Raw genomic sequence first — 16,269 nt, 5'->3', positions numbered from 1 at the left:
GCATTTCTTCTGAATGAGGAACAGGACAAGGATGCCCACTCTCACCACTTTCATTCAACATAGTATTGGAAGTCCTGGCCCCAGCAATCAGGCAAGAAAAAGAAATGAAAGGAATCCAAATTGGAAGTAAGAAGTAAAACTGTCACTGTTTGCAGATGACATGATACTATATGTAGAAAATCCTAAAGATGTCAATATAAAACTTTTAGAACTAATAAATTAATTCAGTAAAATTGCAGGATAAAAAATAAACAGAAATCTGTTGTGTGTCTATACACTAATAGTGAACTATCAGAATGAGAAATTAAGAAAACAATCCATTTACAATTGCACCAAAAAGAATAAAAACCCCATGAATAAAACAAACAAACAAACAAAAAGAATAAAAACCCAGGAATAAATCTAACCAAATATACAAAAAACTATAATGTATTGATGTAAGAAATTGAAGACAACATAAACAACTGGAGAGAGATACCATGTTTATGGGTTGGAAGAATTAGAATTGCTAAAGTGACCATATTACACAAGGCAATCTCCAGATTCAGTGCACTCCCTATAAAAATACCAGTGGCATTTTTCACAGAACTGGAACAAATAATTCTAAAATTTGTATAGAAACACAGAAGTCCCCAAAAGGCCAAAACAATCTTGAGAAAGAACAAAGCTGGAGACATTATGCACCCTGATTTCAAACTATACTACAAAGCTACAGTAATCAAAACAGTATGCTACTGGTGCAAAAACAGACTCACAGATCAATGGAACACAATAGAGGGCTCAGTAATAAACCTACATTTATGTGGCCAATTAATCTATGATATAGGAGGCAAAAGTATACATTGGGGAAAACACAGTCTTTTCAAGAAAAGGTGTTGGGAAAATTGGACAGCCACATGCAAAAGAGTTAACTAGACTACTTTCTCACACCATATACAAAAATAAACTCAAAATGGATTAAAAACATAAATGTAGATCTGAAACCATAAAACTCCTAGAAGAAAATCTAGACAGTACACTACTTGACATTGATTTAGCAATATTTTTTTTGGATCTTCTCTTCACGAAAGGGAAACAAAAGAAAAAATAAGTAAATGGGACTACATCAAACTAAGAAGCTTTTGCACAGTGAAGAAAGCTATCAACAAAATGAAAAGGCAGCCTACTGAATGGAAGATGATATTTGCAAATGATATACCTGCTTAGGCACTAATGTCCAAAATATACAAAGAACTTGTACAACTCAACATCAAAAAAACAAAAAACTTGATTAAAAAATTGTCAGAGTACCTGAATAGACATTTTCCAAAGAAGACACACAGATGGGCATCAGACACATGAAAAGATGCTCAGCATCACTAATCATTGGGGAAATACAAAGCAAAACCACAGTGAGATACCACTTCACACCTGTCAGAATTGCTGTCATCAAAAAGACAACAAATAGTGAGTGTTGGCAAGGATATGGAGAAAAGGGAACGTGTGCATAATGGAATATTACTCAGCCATAAAAAATGGCATCTTGGCATTTGTTACAAAATAGCGTAATACCCTCTAGATCCATCTAAGTGACATAAGTCAGAGAAAGACAAATACTGTATGATCTCACTTATACATGAAATCTAAAACACAAAACAATACAAAAACAGACTCATACTTAGAGAACAGATAGTTGCCAGAAGGAAGAGGGGTTGGGGTGGGGGTGAAATATTAAAGGGAATTAAGAGGTACAAACCTCAGTTATAAAATAAGCCATGGGGATATAATATACAGCATAAGGAATATGGTCAATAATATTGTAATAACTTTGTATGGGGACAGATGGTCACTAGGTTTATAGTCGTGATCATTACAAAATATATTCAAATATTAAATCTCCATATGGTATACCTGGATCTAATAAAAATAAAATAATAAATGAAATTAAAAAAATAAAAATTACTACCATAGGAACTAGATAGGAGAATATCATTGATTTCAGAACAGGTGAGTTTTGATGAGAACCAGGAAAAAGAAGGGGGAGGTTAACAGGGGATCTGTCAAGAGAAGACATCTGGGTGTAACAGTAGGCAGAGGCACCATGACACTGTCAATCTCTGGGGATATCTAAATGGACAAAAGGAAATGTGGAGTGTGAAATATATAGCAATAAGCATTTATTTCACCATAATTTTGTTCATGGCACATGTCTGGTAATTTTGGGTACAGTAAAGAAAGACAACTATGTCTTAAATCATTATTAACCTAAGTGTGTGTAAAAATATCCCCCAAACATGTTATAGTAATGAATTACTACACAGAAAAATTTAAAGAAACTTACAATAGAGCACTCTAAGAGAACGAAGGAGAATGAGATACCTATAGATAATACGTATATGCGGAGAAGTAGAAAATAGTAAATATTGTCTGTATCATAGTAACTGACATTTTTACTTTCAAATAATGTTTACTTTGACTGATCTGAGTTTTAAAAAGTCACAAAATCAATTACTCTTAGTTTATGTTCATCAATACCTTGCACAATTTGAGGCATATGGAAGCTCCATAAATGTATGTTGAATGAATGAATATATGAATTAGATTATAAATTACATAAACACATATGTGCCACAAATGTTAACTGGTCATGCTAGAGACCAAAGTATAACTTGGATTTTATATTTAGTAAAATATTACTAATTTTAAGTGAGTCATGAGAGAGTAAATTCCTCAAAATTTTTAGATTAACTCTGAAAAGAAGATAAGTGGAACTTACTGCTTTCAGTGGATATGTGGTTCTTTGTCAGATAAGTCTATTTTTATTTTCTCCTGAGTGTATTTTCAAGTTAAACTGTTGAGATTCTTTTCAGTTTTAGATTAAAAATTTGCTGAGGCAAGAAAAAAATTAGGTTATTTTTTTCCTCATTTCAAAACCTTTCCCTGACAGTCCAAACAAGAGAATCAATTAACAAATCCTTATTCCAGTCATAATACATAAATGTCTTAGGCTTTTTGGAGCTATTAAGCATTAGAGACTCTGTTAATTATAAAGAACATCTATTCCTCAAATAGTAAGTGAGTTACAAATGCACTGTTGGATCATTTTAACGAGCAAGAAAAAGTACTTCGTGAAATCCATACAGTGAAATCCATACAGTGAAATCCAAACAGTTCCACCAAAAGTTTCTCCCCCCAATTAGTTATTAAAATTTAAATGTAAAATATAATAAAAATTATAACTAACCAAATTAGCCATATGAGAAAAATTTTAAAGATATAATTTTGACAAAGTAACAGTTGTCTTAGAGAGAGTTTTTAATACAGCATATTTTATTTTTACCTCATAACCTAACTACCTACTTATGTACTTTTAGTAGAAGATGAAGGAATATATCAAACTCTGTTTAAAGCTACTTTCTTATCTCATATAGCAGATGTCATAAAAACTGTATTTTATTTTTTATTTTCATATGTATGAGTAATGCATTGTTAAGTAATAAATGTAATCAAAGTGCAGAAATCTGTGGTTTCAAGGTCTAAGATTTAATTCATTTTATAGAAGGTGATAGAAATTAAATATTCACATCCATTTTATTATAGATAAATATGTGGATTAATTTGGGGTAATTTTTTTTTTTTGTAACTCAGGAAAAAATTTATTGATCAGTATACAGTCCAGCAGTTTTAAAAAATAATAGTGAAATTTATAATATAAAAATAAATACATGGTTGCTGAGAAATATTCCATAATTTTATTTTGAAAATGAAAGAAACAGAGTTGAAATTACAGAAAAAACAAAATATCTATACATTGCTACTGTTCGGTCCTCCCACTTTGGAGAATAAAGCTTCACACTAAATTAACCTCTTGTGTCATTAGCTCTCTTTTGATCTTGTCCCTTTGTTTAGCTTTCCCAAATGAAAACACAAATCAATAAAGGCCTCATTCCAGAAGAGCTCCTGAGAATAAACAAGCAGAAAAGAACAAAAATTGATTTCTCAAAAAGTATGAAGTTACTTCTAAAAGTCTATTTTATCTTTATCAATATATATACTTGATGATTATAGAATCATAGAATTTCGAGGATTGAAAGGAAACAAAGATCTTTTGATAGAAAGGTACATGATTTGTATCTATGGAACATATTTCTTTGAATCTTGCTCCTATAATCCTTCACTAGTGCATCATATAATTTGATGTTTATAGATTTTTAAGAGAAAGGATAATATTTGTGGAAGGAGAAACAGTAACTAGATTGTCTCTTTTACCTTACAATTCCCATTAGTCCGTATTGTCCCAGGGATCTTTCAAGAGATATTAGCATTTCCCTGGTAGCAGCTAACAGAATTCTCAGAATAGTTCTCAGGAAAACATAATTAGATTCAAATGTCCTAATTTTAAAATAATTAAAAACTCAACAAAAATGGTTTTAACCAAATCTCAGTTGTTATCCACTGCTTCTTAATCTACCTCTGGTGTTTTCGAGGACTAAGTGGCCAGTTTTCCTTTGTTAGGAGTCATTATCACGTGGAGATCAATTATAGCTTCTTTGTACAGCAAAGCAGCATGAAAAACTCAAGTTTGAAAGCTTCACTTTTTGCACTGATTTTCCCTGCTTAGGCATGAGTACTTTTACTAAAACATTGCAGGTATATTTCCAGAGGATAAAGTTTAACTTCCTCTGAAGATAGGCTTCCAATCTCTTCAGTCTCTATCTGTGAGTCAAATTGGGAGGGATTAAAAAGAAAAGCTCTCTCCCAAAATACAGAATTTTTGCAGTGGAATGCATCCCAAAGTGTTAACTGTTACTAATTAGGCGGCAATACTGTGAAATTTTCCTCTCTCAAACATCTTTTGCTTTTGCATGTGAATCCTTATTGTCATTCACTAACCATATGAGCTTTCTGCTTTTTGCCTTTTGAAAATTTTAAACACATCTAAAGAAAGCTCTGGTAGTTTTTTCCACAGTTGCATTGAAAGCTATTGGAGGGAGCTTATTATGACAGTGAAGTGATATTACTTTTCAGACATATGCAAACCAGGGTCAAAGACCAGATATTAGAACAAAAGATGCTCCTAGCTCTTATCACTTAGGAAATTACAAGAGTTTTGGAGCTCTGTGTCAGGAATTGGGGGCAGAGACCAATATATGTATTTTCTGTAATCTCACAGGGTCTTCACATAGTAAGTACTATACAAGCCTTTGTTATCTAAGCAAAAAAATAAATATAGACTCTTTAATGGGTATTGGAATTGCAGAGTAACGTTAAATATTTTCAATTTGTAACTGCTTAATTTTACAAATCAGTTTTCACATCTAATAATTAAATGATTTAGAGAATTTCAACTATAAAATACAACTTTTATAGTGTAGAACTGTAATCTTAGTATTAAAAAATCATATGTGATCTTGTTTTGAATTGTAATTTTAAGTTTAGTTTTGTTATTATTCTACTCAGTTTATACTTAAACTTTAAAAAAAAGGATGTGTTTGAGTATCCAGAAGTACATTATTATCTGTGCCTCTAAAAAAATTGGAGCGATTTTTTTCCCTCAGAATCTGACCTGTCGATCACTCACCAGACCTTTCTTTCCCCGTTCTTTTGTGCCAAAATCCACAACTTCTAAGTTGTTTGGCCCTTGTTTAGCCTTCAAAAGCTGAAATCCTACACTGAATAAACATCAATATTTATTTTATGTCTCTTATTTTTATATCAGGATGGTGGATCATGTGGTGGAGAAGTGAAATCTCAAGAGTGCTAATTAAATATCAAGAATTCAAACCTACATAAGATGCATTTTTCTAAACAGCACACTTCAGTTGGCCATATTCAATACTTCTGAACCTCTTTGTCCACTCAAATATACAGAAAGTACTGATCTGTGACAGACCTGTCAGCAAGGTTTTAGCTACCATGTGAGTTCTGAATGGGCTATACAAGAAAACATCAGCCATAACCCTGTATCTCATTCAGCTCAGAAGTTCATGTTGCTTTTGTTCCGCAGCTCTCTGGAGAATGTTATCCGTATAAAGCCAAAGTATGCAAACAAGCCTACTTTAATGGGCTTCAGTAGTTTGATTTGGGGTTAGTTTCCCTTAGTTCATCATTTCTAAAAGGTACACGTTGAAACACCATGAAATTGAATGAATGTGTTGCTCAATTGTGGTTAAAAGAGGTGGTTTACTTTAGGGAAGTGGGCCCCAACTGGATTGTAGTTAGAAGGATGTAAAAGTACATTAACAGCAGACTTGCCTAGGAAGTGAAACCTTAGCTTTTCAGTAAGTGTGTGTGTGTGTGTGTGTGTGTGTGTGTGTGTGTGTGTGTGTTTGAATGTCTAAATCTTTGCTTTTGCTTTTTGCCAGATTAAAGGTAACTGTTAATTTACTACTGACTCAAATCATAATCTGCTTAAGGTATTTACATTTAAATTTTAGGCAAATTGTTACTTTATCTCAAGTACCTTATAGATATATTTTTGTAGAGATAATAAGTATCTTGAGCATAGTGATGGTTTCATAAAGAATTTATATCCCTATATTGAAATAATAAACATGAGTTAGTCCTTATTGGTTGGGTAGATAACAAAGTTTGGTGATATATCCTCTGGTACTTACTTAATTTTTAAAATGTCAACATAAAAATCAGATTTTCCATTATAATTTATTTATGCTGTTATCTATTCTTTAGAAAACCCTCTCACGCTCATTTTATATTGTTTACATATTCTCTGTATATACAACATGTAGTATATTTTATACATATAAATTTATATATTTTTTAATAAAATATAGGTAACTTGCCTAAAATTGAGTGAATGTCATTCTGCTGACAAAATGGGGCAAGCACTCAGGAGTGGGGAAATTTGATTCCTAATCTCCGTTTTGCTTTGGAGTGCTTGTAGACATAGAGCATTTCATACACCAGGAGGCCCATCACTGTGGCCATCTTTGTTCAGGTTCACTCTCCGTCTGAACTGCCTTTCACATATGACATCACACAAGGAAATACTACCGATCTTTTGTCTTTCAGAAACTGTTCCTTCTTTGATGCTTTTTCCAACTACTGGCCCAAAGTGATCTCTCCCTTTTACAAATTGATAGAATCAGAATATGTTCATATTAGAAAAGTCTTACCAAATAACATAAGCCAGCTTCCCATTTAAAACAATCATCCAGCCAACCACTTCCACAACAGATAATCAGACTCCGCTTGAACACTGGCATTGACGTGGAGTTTAGAAAATTAGGAAAAATGCCATTTTAATCTCTCAAAAGCCCAGCTATGAAGAAGTTCACACTCAGATTGCCCAAATTCTGTAGCAGAGCTGAAAAGAAAGTTGATACAGTGCATACGTGGAAACATGCAAATATTCAAGTCAAATATATTTTTCTTTACTTTAACAAAGCCACTTTATTCCCCCCAAAGAATGTCTACCTCTAGACCTCAAGTATACCCCTTGTCTGAAAATGCAGAATATATTTGGCTGGTAACCAGATAGTATCTTTTCAGTATAAGGAGGCATTTCCTCTCCTTCATAATGGGAGCAGTGAGGGAAGCTGGGCATCTACCTTGCGCACGCGTGTGCATGTGCGCACACACACACACATACACTTAAACATACTTCCCTGCTTTTATCTTTGCAAAGCCAGTCCAAGTTGTGAGGAGGGATATGTGAATTAACATATTCACTCTACTCTTATAAAATGTATATTTACAAAATTATTTCTTGAGAAATAATAAAAAGATGGAAAATAAATCCTAATTGACAACAGATTTTCCCAATGATAAGGAATTCCCTTAACATCTTTTATTAGATAAATCAAGCTCACCAAGTCACCCATGTTGTAGATTAGTTTACATTTTATTTTCAGAATCCAACAGAAATACTAGTAAAGCCAAACTGCTACTTGTCCTGAGTTCTTGATCAAACAGATGGACAGAGTGGGATAAAATAAAAACTCTTTGCTTGAATAGATGAAAGGAAAAAAAATATATATATATATACACACATATATATATTTATTCCATAACAGCCATTGTGCCATTGTGAAAAATTCTCTTTCAAATCTAATTAGGTTTTGAATAATCAAGTATTCTTTCCTATTAAAAACAAAATGTATTTTAAATTTTTGACTGGGAGATTTTTGTTTGTCTAATTTTAGTAATTTTAATTAGGTTTTGTTTTCTCAAACCTTTATAGAAATGTTCTTGGCTCTGCCAATTTGTGCTGGTAAATTTGGAAGTTCTTTTGCCAAAAGAAAAATCTGTCTTTGATTTTTATGAGTAAGTATTTTCCCAGGATTTGAAAAAGGACTCCAGTCATACAATAAAATAACTTTGCAAGGAAAAATGAATACATTGGCAAATTGAGTCATTACACAAACCTGTAATGCTGAGAAAATGGTTGTATTTTATTACCCATTTTATCACATTATCTTGTTGGTAAGATTTGCCTCTGTGATACAAAAATAAAAATAGGAAGGTATGTCTAAAAATTGTAGGGATCAGTAAAATACAGTTTATCTTTGAGGCCTTTTATTATTATTTTTAAATAATACAGGATGAAAAACAATTTGCAGTCATTAGCACAATAAAAAATTTTCATGCTTTGCATCCCAGAATTTATATTTCTAGAAAAACTCTCAGACATATGCACAAAACTGTATGTACAAAAATGTCTATTGCAACATGACTGGTAAAAACAAAATAAGAGTTAAACATTAAAAGTCCATCAAGAGAGGATAGGTAAAATATATTTATATGATGGGATATAGCATACCTGTTAAAAATTAATGACCTAAAATTAATGTATAAAAGTAAATCTAAAAATACAATGATAAAAGAATTATAATAGGATAAGATGATGTAAAAATGTATGGTACTGTTTATGTATATTTATGACAAAACACAAAAATACTACATGCTCTTTAAGACTACATACACATGTATAGGCAAATGTGTTAAAAAGATTAAAAATATGTATACTAAGTTTATGATATTTATCTCAAGAGATAAGTGACTAGATATGGAGGGAGAGAATTCAAATCTGTCTAATATATGTTAATGATTATATAAAAACATAAAGCAAGTATCAAAAAATTATAACAGTTCTAAATTTTGGTTGTTAGGTAAATGGTTATGCATTATACTTTCTGTGAATATTTCTTTATTTTGGAATTTCTTAACAATAACTGCAAGCAAACCCAGGGATTACATTTAGTAAAATATTAGTTATTTAAGTAAAGGTAATCATCCCTTTTGTTAATTATTTGATGTATTTAATATTAGGCAGCCTTTATTTACCAACATCTGAAGAGAGATTTAAAGCTATTTTCCTAGCCTGTGTGTAATAAAGATCACAGGAGTTTCAAGCCTTTATCCAAGACTTCTAGATCTGATTTCATTTATGAATGTGCTGAGTTTAGTGGTGAGGCCAGAAGTAGATCCCAAGATTATTTGAAATGTTGACTGAAATAAGACAATATTATGAGCCTTCACTTTATACAAACACACTCTTCTATATCTAGATCCAACTTACTACTTGAGGAAAACTCATGTTATTTTTCAGAAATCACCAAAAAGAGCTATTATTATTTTGAAATGCCTATAACACTTAACTATCTTTTTTTTTTTAGTCTGTAAATTGAGACTTGGAGTTTTCCCCAAATTTTGGTTTGAAATTGATTGAACTTTAACACACATAACGTGCTTCCCTCCTACGTTCCCCAGGCCCAAATGGAGAACTTTTAGGTATTGTTACAAACGTAGTGCCTCCCCACCCCCAGCTCCTAGAGCACGTTCCTTGTGTTAAAAGGTGATTTCCACTACCTACGTCCATCATGAAGAGGTTATATCCTTTGGCTGGGATACTAGCACATGTCCAAAGCTCAACCAATAGGACATTTTTGCCAGGGACTTTGAATATTGAACATGTGGCTCCAAGCAGGGTCAGTGAAGGGGTAAGATCATTGCAGAAGGTTTGGTGGTACCAAGGATACTTTCAGTAGCAGCAAAGTTCTCAGTAAAGCCTGCAGCGGCAGCAAAAATTGGCTGCATAGTGCCAGTAACAGCAACTCCTTGGATGGTCCTATTATGAACCAAGTACTTTGGCTGCAGTTCTGTGAGCTAACTGAATAACTTTTCTGCTAAAATGACCCAGAGTTGCTATCCGTTGCGTGCAACCACAAAGTCTGATCTATTAAGCATTCAAGGTGAATGAAACCCCCAAAATAGTAAAAAATAGAAGTTTTTAAAATTATGGCTATTTCTATATATTTTTGAAAAAATGTAGAGAAAAGTAAAAATGCCATTTTGAAACAGAATCTTGGGTACATAGTATATCTATGTTTAAACAAACAGGCATTATTAATGGTACCAAATTTTTTTAAATTCAATGACATATGAATTCACTTATCACCAAGAATACAACCACATTAAAATTATTTTTCTCATCCCTCTGTGCTAAATAGCCTTCAAATTTTCCATGCTAGATCCATGATATGAGAGGGCTGTGAAGGGGAAACTGTTGAGTTGATCTCTGTGTCACTTGGATGTCATTGCTAGAGTTGGAAACCCACTAAATAGTAAAGTGCCTTAAAAATAAATAATTAGAAAAATACATATTAATTTCTCAATATCAGAGGAATTGGTGACTTATTATTTAATAACTAAAAATATAATAGATCCTGGAAGAACTAAACATACTCTTGTCCTTAGAGTTCATAGCTAACATGTATAAGTCTCTAAATTTTTTGGTCTTAATTTCATTTGAACTAAATCATCTCTAATCTCAGAGAAAGGGCAAATAATAGGTTGACATTCCAATTTTTGTGGTGCTGTTCTTATTATGGGTTGAATTGTATCTCCCTAAAATTTTATGTTGAAACCCTAATCCCCAGTACTTTAGAATGTGACTTTATTCAGAGACAGGGCCTTTAAAGAGGTGATCAAGTTAAAATGAGGCTCTTAGTGTGGGCCCTAATTCAGTTTAACTGGTGTCCCTGTAAGAGGAAATTTGGACACTTAAAGATACGCCAGGGATGAATTCACACAGAGGAAAGACCATGTGAGGGCACAGCAACAAAACAGCCACCTGCAAGCCATGGAGAGAGTCCTCAGGAAAAAACAACCCTGCCAATAACTTGATCTGGGACTTCTAGCCTCCAGAATTGTGAGAAAATTCATTTCTGTTGTTTAAGCCACCCAGTCGTGGTATTTTGTTATGGCAGCTCAGGCAGACTAATACACCAGGTTTTCAATGACCAATAAATAAAATCCTGGAATGGTATTCACATTGCTTTTTTTTTTTCTTTTTCATGTTGACCCAGGAAGCCTAGTTTTGTTTTTTTTTTTTAGCTCGTTATTGGAATATAATTGCTTTACACTCTTGTACCAGTTTTTGAGGTACACCAAAGTCAGTCAGCTGTATTTATACACATATCCCCACATTCCCTCCTTCGCGCGACTCCCCCCCACCCTCCCCATGCTGGCCCTCTATAGCATTATCCATCATCGAGTTGATTTCCCTTTGTTATACAGCAACTTCCCGCTGGCTATCTATTTTACAGTTGGTAGTATATATATATCTATGCTACTCTCTCACTTCGCCCCAGCTTCCTCTTCACCCCCCGCCCCCCCCAACCTCGTGTCCTCCAGTCCATTCTCTGCATCTGCATCCTTATTCTTGTCTTGTCACTGGGTTCATCAGTACCATTTTTTTTTATTAGGTTCCATATATATGAATTAGGATATAATGTTTGTTTTTCTCTTTCTGGCTTACTTCAATGTGTATGACAGACTCTAGGTCTATCCACCTCATTACATATAGCTCCATTTCATTCCTTTTTATAGCTGAGTAATATTCCATTGTATATATATGCCACATCTTCTTTATTTGTTGATGGACATTTAGGTTGCTTCCATGTCTGGCTATTGTAAATAGTGCTGCAATGAACATTATGGTACATGTTTCTTTTGGGATTATGGTTTTCTCAGGATACATGCCCAGTAGTGGGATTGCTGGATCATATGGTAGTTCCATTGTTAGTTTTTTAAGGAACCACCAAACTGCTTTCCATAGTGGCTGTACCAACTTACATTCCCACCAACAGTGCAGGAGAGTTCCCTTTTCTCCACACCCTCTCCAACATTTATTGTTTCTAGATTTTTTGATGATGGCCATTCTGACCAGTGTGAGGTGATACCTCATTGCGACTTTGACTTGCATTTCTCTAATGATTAGTGATGTTGAGCATCTTTTCATGTGTTTGTTGGCCATCTGTATGTCTTCTTTGGAGAAATGTCTATTTAGGTCTTCTGCCCATTTGTGAATTGGGTTATTTGAGTTTTTGGTATTAAGCTGCATGAGCTGCTTGTATATTTTGGAGATTAATCCTTTGTCCATTGCTTCATTGGCAAGTATTTTCTTCCATTCTGAGGGTTGCCTTCTTATCTTGTTTATGGTTTCTTTCACTGTGCAAAAGCTTTTAAGTTTCCTTAGGTCCCATTTGTTTATTCCTGATTTTATTTCTATGATTCTAGGAGGTGGGTCAAAAAGGATCTTGCTTTGTTGTGTGTCATAGAGTGTTCTGCCTATATTTTCCTCTAGGAGTTTTATAGTATCTGGTCGTACCACATTTCTTTTTATATCTGCTATAGAGTAGAGATTCCAAACTTGCAAACATATCAAGAAAGCCATTAAATATAATGCAGTATGATAAAACAAAATGTTAGGTTATGGTTTTATTGTCTTTGTATTTATGTATGTGTATCATAATTTTTTTCTAGTTTTTGATTCTTGGATATGTCAGTGTGTGGTGGCCAATTCTCCTTTTCAGAAAAGAGCAGACTTCTATTTAGGGAGCTAAGTCCTTTCAACTTTTTTATATTAGTATGTCAGTTATTTTGTGATATTATCAAGATTGTGTGCTTTTTGTTCTTTCATTGGTGTTAATTTCCTTTATTTAATAAAATAATAAGTTTATAACCCTCTGTCAGGATTGGCGAGAGGAATTTAGCCACCTAGGAAACAAGAACTAAATGAATTCTCTATGGAGGTTGGCTGTAAAAAAAAAACAAACAAACAATAATAAAACTTAGTAGATTCATTAGGGAAATAAAAAAGAGAAACATAGCTCCTTAGCCTAGTTATGAGAAAAAATATATTGGAAGTAAAATGATAGTCAAATACTTCTCAGGAAGGAAGAAAATGGTGTAAGGTAGAATTTATCAGATCACTCAATTTCTAGCTCATTAAATTTTTGCTCTTTGGCTTAGAATTATTTAATTTGCAATTAAATTACAATAGATGGCATGTATTAAGTCAACTTGTTCAGTGTCCTGTATATAATAGATATTTGATAAATATTAGCGTCTTTTCTTCCTTCCCCTGTGTAAATATCCAGGAAACATAAAACTCAAGTAAATCCTTCATTAAAGAGAAAAGAAAAATGTTTTAAAAATTATGTTTAAGTAAAATTATCACGAACATGGTTATTTGAAGTGTTTGGCCATATTAAGCAACAAAGAGCAGTATGCAGAAGAGGGTAGATGAGTGATTTCATGGATTATATTTTTGTGCAGATAAAGGCTATTTGAAAATGTCTATGAATACTTTGAATTGCATATGCAAAGAAATACTGGCTTTGAAGGATTTGAAGAAGGAAGTAATGTGGGCAAAGCAATGCATTTGAGAGATGTTTTTGGCAGCAGTGTCTGGCAGCATGTTACAGAAACACAAAAATGTGGAGGAAATAAATTAAAAAAAAATGTGGAGGAGAGGTGAGACTGCATATGTGGAATCTGTGGAGGTGAGATGAAATCAACCAGATGTTTACGATGCCACTGTGGAAACTGGAAAGGATGTTATGAAGAAAGAAACACTGACAGGATTTTTTCAGTTTGGGGCCAAAGTAATACTAAATGGTTGATTTTAGGATGTGGAGTCTTAAAAAAAAAAAACCTTAGGGATGGAAGAGTAAAGAACTAGAGGGCAGAAAGATACAAATACCAACATTTGACACCATAATGGAAATATTTTTAGTAAAGTAGGTAACTTATTTATGTTGTAGAAAATTTAAAAATTAAAAATCAGAAAAAATATTATTTTCTTCTCATTCTCTCAACCAGAAATGGTTAAGTTTTTGACATATATACTTCACACACAGACATCCATAGAGTTTTATGTATAATCTATAATATTTTATATGTATTTTAATTATCCATATGTTTTACATATTTTTCACAACATTAAGTATGCTACACATGTTTATCACACATTAACCCTTGCCCCATGAAATACTAATAAATTATTTATAAAAATAAGGTTCCCGGATCAAATTAAATTTAGAATTATTCTATACAATATCTCTTGCATATTTTTATGTGGTAAAACACAGTGAATGTTAGAATATTAACATATCTGAGAATTAGTGACACCTAACTTTATATAATTTTACAGATTATAAGTATTTATTTTTTCATAGAATTCATTCCAGAGACTAGTATTTCTTAATACAGGTTTGGGAAATATTATTTTAATGTTTATAATTTATTACAGTCTGTAGATATAGTATATTTAGTCAATTCACTATTATTGGTCTTTGTTTCATTTTTTATTTACATGGAGTTAAGATGGGATATCCTTACAATTATAAATTTTAGCATTTATTTGATTATTTTCTTATGGAGCTCTTCTTATGGTGGCCTTGTTAGAGGAAGTATATACAACTAACTATAGCTTTAAAGGTATTTTTTATATCATACTTCAGAAAGTATATACTAATTCACCTTCCTATTAGCACTGCTTGCACATCTGCAAGTTTGTCAATTACAAACTGATTTTGAAAAATAGAGCACTTGGTCTAAGCTGTATTTATGGATAGATGTGGTTTTAAAAGTTTTGCTTTAATGTTAATTTTTAATCATTTTTTGTTTTAATAAATAAAAATTGGAGAAACTATCTTCACACTCAGTATTAGAGCTGGAAGATATTCTCTCAAAGTCACATAGTAAGCAACAGAGCTGGTTCTGGAACACAAGTCTCCTTAGTCCCTGTCATGTTCTCTAAACCACTAAACCACACTACCTCAAAAAAGAATTTCCCCATCATAGACTCACATCCAGCCAGTAACAGGGAAAGTGCCAAGTCCTAGTTACTACACTGGTGCAGTCAAGAAATATGGGTTTTGTTTCCCGCTCTGCCATTCCCCAATTGAATGAACTTGAACACTCAGCTTATTGAAAATTTAGAGTTCTTTTGTGTAAAATGGAGTGGGTCCCTTATAGTGTGAACATTCTTTAATTGCAAATGTGAGTAAAAGTATTATACCACCGTAGAAAGGAATTTCTTTAAACTGTTCACTCCTCTTAATTTTGAGTAGCCTTCCTTTCTTTTTTTAAATGTTGAAATTACGTTCTTTCTCATTCTATTTACTGTAAATACTGTTTGCCATTTTATTGCCAACTATTATTAGTTGGGATCTTCTAAAAATCAAGAATGAAAGAAAAACTAGAAAAATAAATTTTGAAGAAATGTAGATAATTATTAGTGGAAAAAGAACTAGTGTAGTTCTGAGAAAATAAATATTTATGAGCTACTTAAACTCATCATTATTTAATTTTTTTCAAAATAATTTTTTATTTACAGAAAATCCTATGCACAAATGGTACATAGGATTCCTGGACACCTTTCACCTAGAGTCCCCCAAAGTTAACATATTATGAAATTTATCATTTTTTTCTAGGTAGAATGTAAAAATTTTTTCTCTGAATCATTCAAAAGTAAGTTGCAGACATGATGTCCCTTTACTATAAACACTTCAGTATTTATTTTCCAGGAATGTAACCTCGGTGCACTTTTCATAAAAGGAATTAATATTGATGCCAGGCTTTGTTGTGATTTCACCAATGTCTATATTAATGACCTTTGATCAAAAGAAAAACCAAAATCATTTGTCATGTTCAGTTGTCATATAACTTTAGTTTCCTCTAATTTGGAAGAATTTATGAATTTTTTTTCATTTTATAGCATTGACAGCTTTGAAGAATAGAAGATAGTTACTTTTTACAATATTCATCAATTTTAGTTTTTCTGTTTTTTCTCATGATTACATTGAGGATATGTACTTTGAATAGAAATACCCTGGAAGTGATGCCGAGTTCTCAGTGTATTTTACCTTAGGATACTTGCTGTTGGTTTATCTCATTACTGGCAATATTAATTTAATCACTTGGTTAAGGTGGTTCCTGTCAAATTTCTCCCCTGTAAAGTTACTATTTCACATTTTG

This window comes from Hippopotamus amphibius, chromosome 5, assembly GCF_030028045.1.
Source record: "Hippopotamus amphibius kiboko isolate mHipAmp2 chromosome 5, mHipAmp2.hap2, whole genome shotgun sequence".
Taxonomy (NCBI): domain Eukaryota; kingdom Metazoa; phylum Chordata; class Mammalia; order Artiodactyla; family Hippopotamidae; genus Hippopotamus; species Hippopotamus amphibius.
Note: the sequence above shows the minus strand (reverse complement) of the source record.